Source organism: Ovis canadensis, chromosome 16 (genome assembly GCF_042477335.2).
Source record: "Ovis canadensis isolate MfBH-ARS-UI-01 breed Bighorn chromosome 16, ARS-UI_OviCan_v2, whole genome shotgun sequence".
NCBI classification, from domain to species: Eukaryota; Metazoa; Chordata; class Mammalia; order Artiodactyla; family Bovidae; genus Ovis; species Ovis canadensis.
The window spans coordinates 46,233,257-46,237,472 of NC_091260.1; the positions used below are offsets into that span (position 1 = coordinate 46,233,257).

At 45.0% G+C, this 4,216-nt stretch overlaps 1 non-coding gene across 1 annotated transcript; it reads right to left on the minus strand.

Annotated features, from left to right (window-relative positions):
* Nucleotides 1–2,880: 2,880 nt before the first annotated feature.
* Nucleotides 2,881–2,952, minus strand: TRNAC-ACA (transfer RNA cysteine (anticodon ACA)). Its single transcript has one exon. It is a non-coding gene; the product is annotated as a tRNA-Cys (tRNA).
* Between the last annotated feature and the right edge of the window lie 1,264 nt (nucleotides 2,953–4,216).

Genomic DNA, 4,216 nt, shown 5'->3' on the forward strand with positions numbered 1-4,216 from the left:
CAGAGAGCCAAAGAATTGATGCTTTCAAACTGTGGTGCTGGAGAAGACTCTTGAGAGTTCCTTGGACTGCAGGATCAAACCAGTCAATCCTAAAGGAAATTGTTCCTGAATATTCATTGGAAGGAGTGATGCTGAATCTCCAATACTCTGGCCACCTGATGCAAAGAACTGACTCATCGGAAAAGACCCTCATGCTGGGAAAGATTGAGGGCAAGAGGAGAAGGGGGCAATGGAGGATGAAATGGTTGGATGGCATCACAGATTCAATGGACATGAGTTTGAGCAAACTCTGGGAGATAGTGGAGGACAGAGGAGCCTGCTGTGCTTCAGTTCATAGGGTCACAAAGAGTCAGACGTGACAGCAGCTGAACGCAACAACACAGGAGGGACACAAGGAAGTGGTGGGAACCTGTCTTTGGCAAAGAAGTGTCACAGAGCTGGGACCCACACTGCTGTGGAGATGGTGCTGGGCAGTCTTCTGGCATCTCTGGTGGGCACAATGAGGCCAGTTTTGTGAGTGTGAAAAAATGCAGGAAACTGGAATCTCACTTACCGCTGCCTAGGTGATGGGCTGTTGCTGAGTGGAGAGTGGCAGGAGGGCCAGTACTCAGCAAGGGGCCTGCCTCCCTCTGCCTTCCTCCCTCTGCCTGTTATCAGTAGTCCTTTTGGTAGTGGAGCCCCTTTTGCCAGAACCAATCTGGGAGCCATCTAACAAAGGTGAGATGAGGTTCAGAGCCCAGAGGCGGCATCTTAAAGTGGATGGCAGAAAGGTGGATTTGGATTTGGGAGAAGTCTTAGCTTAATAACCAGCAAATGCAAGTTTGCAGGGCCAGTTTTCATATTTGAAAGACTAGTTGACACTGTACATTTGTTTATATACTGTGGCCCTTTTGAGAGACATACAGCATTGTAATGACTAAGATTTTCCCTCCCCATGACCTCCATAGCCTCCATAAAGAAGGATGAGCTTCAAAGAATTGATGCTTTCAAACTGTGGTGTTGGAGAAGAATCTTGAGAGTCCCTTGGACAGCAAGATCAAACCAGTCAGTCCTAAATGAAATCATCCTTGAATATCTGTTGGAAGGACTGATGCCAAAGCTGATGCTCCAATACTTTGGCCACTTGATGTGAAGAGCTGACTCATTGGAAAAGACTGATGCTGGGAAAGATTGAGGGCAAGAGGAGAAGGGGGCAACAGAGGATGAGATGGTTGCATGGTATCACTGACTCATGGATATAAGTTTACACAAACTGGAGATACTGAAGGACAGAGAAGGCTGTTGTGCTGCAGTCCATGGGGCCACAAAGAGTTAGACATGACCTAGTGACTGAGCAAAAACAACAAATACCCTCTAAGAACCAGTACCACCTTTGAGAGAACATTGCCTCATGAATATGAGCATTACTGGTTCTCAGACCTAGATGTTTGATAGCTTACCTCTCAGGCACAGATATTAAAAGCTGAAATGTGTGATGTGGAGTTCAAACCCTTTGCTCCTCAGGGATAAGCTCTGGGCTTTGAGTTCCCTTCTGATTGTAGGTTGCAGTCCAGGGTTGGGGTTTATGGTGATACTGTATCTCTGTATCCAGCTTCTGGTAAACTGTAAACCAGCTTCTCCTACTCACCTCCATATGGACCTTGTGTCATTTGAATGGTATGTAGACTCAGACAGTTTTTCTACAATTTTTTCCAGTGGAAGTTGTTGCATATTTAGCAGCAGATTCTGTGTGCCCATGGGAAGAGGGAAACCCAGAATCCTAGTGTATTTCCATCTTGAATGGGGACCTCAAGAAGCTCCATCTTAAGGAAAGAGCACAGGGCCTTCCCTGGAAGCACAGTGGTTGAGCCTTCACCTTCCAGTGCAGGGGGCTGTTGCTTCCATCCCTGGTCGAGGAGCTGAGATCCCAAGCTCATGGCCAAAACATCAGACTACAAACAGAAGCAATATTGTAGCAAATTCGCCAAAGACTTTAAAATGGTCTACCTTAAAAAATATTTACAACAGAAAGAGTACAAACCAGGTGAATAAGCAGGAGTGAATGAAGTATGATTGTAGGCATCATAATGATCAAAATGTGTAGGTTTTTGCAGATGGTGAAGAGGCTGGATATTCAAGTTAAAGAGTAAATCCAAGTGGGCTCTTGGGTAGCTATTTCAGAGAATGGCTATCCTATCTATTGCAGGGAAGTTAGGTAATTGGGAAGTGTTCAGAAGATAAGTGTTCTGTTGGCTCAGTGGGTAAAGAGTCTGCCTGTAATGTGGGAGATCCAAGTTTGATTCCTGGGTTGGGAAGATCCCCTGGAGAAGGAAATGGCAACCCACTCTAGTATTCTTACCTGGAGAACTCTATTGTCAGAGGAGCCTTGTATGGCTACAGTCCATGGGGTCACAAAGAGTCAGACACGACTGAGTGACTAACACATTTTCTGAAGAAAACAAAGCAATTCAACTTGTTAATCTCTAGGACTGACTTACTGAACTGGCTTGCTTTCTTAAACAATTGGAGTGAGGGCAGGGAGATAGCAGAGGTAGGTACCTCTAGCAACCGATTAGATGGGAAGTTTAGATGGAGACACATACGAAGTAGTCCAAGGACTATAGAGGGTAGTTTAACAAAATGTGAGATTGTAGGTATGGTGACCATAGAATTGTAGAGAGGAGGGATGGATATGGTTTGTTGATCATGCAGATCTTGAGTGATAAAGTAGAGCAAAATAAAGAGAAAATATAGGATCTGGAACTTAAAGTCATTTATCAAGTCATGAAGTCACTCAGTCATGTCTGACCCCACGGACTGTAGCCCACCAGGCTCCTCCATCCATGGAATTTTCTAGGCAAGAGTACTGGAGTGGGCTGCCATTTCCTTCTCCAGGGGATCTTCCCAACCCAGGGATCGAACCTGGGTCTTCTGCATTGTGGGCAGACGCTTTACCATCTGAGCCACCAAGGAATAGTTATAAATGACATTACCTCATTTTAGGCTGCTGCACTATAGTGGAATTAGGAGTAGGTAAGAAGGAGATAGCTATTTGGAACAACATTTGAGGGAATTCTTTATCTTCGGAGATCTGACATTTCCAGTAAAAGCAAGGCCAGGGTTTGTCAGGTGCTCTGCTTTTGGACAAATGAGCTGGCTGTTGAGTCTCCTTCTTCTTCTTCTTGGCAGAAAAATCATATTGCAGCTTATAAATTAAGAGAGCGCCAGTAAGGAAATTTCATTGAGCATTGGTATGGTTAATGGCCTTGAACATTTGAGGAAATGCATCCATTAAAAAAAAAAAAAAAAGCAGAGTCCAAAAACAGACTGTTAGGAATAGGAATAATCAAAGGATAGGTGATCACAGAGAAAGGGACTATAGGCATCTGGAAAAGATGGAGTGAGGGGAGTACAGGATTCAAGAGATAGATGATTACAGGTGGTGCAGGTTCTGTAGTTCTTGCTGATTAAAAAAAATTGTTTTAAATTTATTTTTGTCTGTGCTGGCTCTGGGGTGCTGTGAGGGCTTTTCTCTAGTTTTGGAGAGCAGGGGCTACATTCTAGTTGTGGTGCGTGAGCTTCTTACTGCTCTTTTTGCTGAGCACAGGCTCTAGGGTACTTGAGCTTGAGCAGTTATACCGGAGCTTTAGAGCATGGGCTCAATTGTTGTGGTGCAAGGGCTTAGTTGCTCCAAGGCCTGTGGGATTCTCCCAGATCGGGGATAGAACCCCTGTCTTCTGTATTGGCAGGTCGTTCTTTACCATTGAGTCACCAGGGAAGCCTGTTGTTGATTCTTTTTACTATTTCTTAGATCTTTCTCCATTTCTCCTTACTCTTCGCCACCACCCCTCTTCAAATCACAGCCATCACTCACCTGGGCTATTACAACACCCTCCCACCTTGGCTCTATGTTTCATGCCACCCTCAAACCTACCCCAGTTTATTTTCTACTTTTCTGTCAATGATCTTTCTAAAATATTCATCCGTTCACTCCACAGGTATTTGTGAAACACCAAGTATGCATGAGGCATTCTACTGGGTGGTGGTCAGACATTGATCAGCTAAGCATGTATGGCCGCTGATTTCAGTGAGCTTGAAGCCCTTGACTGTTTTCCATTGTTCAGTGGCCTAATCGTGTCTGACTCTGCCATCCCATGAACTGCAGCATGCCAGGCCTCCCTGTCCCTTACCATCTCCCGAAGTTTGCCCAAGTTCATGTCCATTGCGTTGAAGTCCT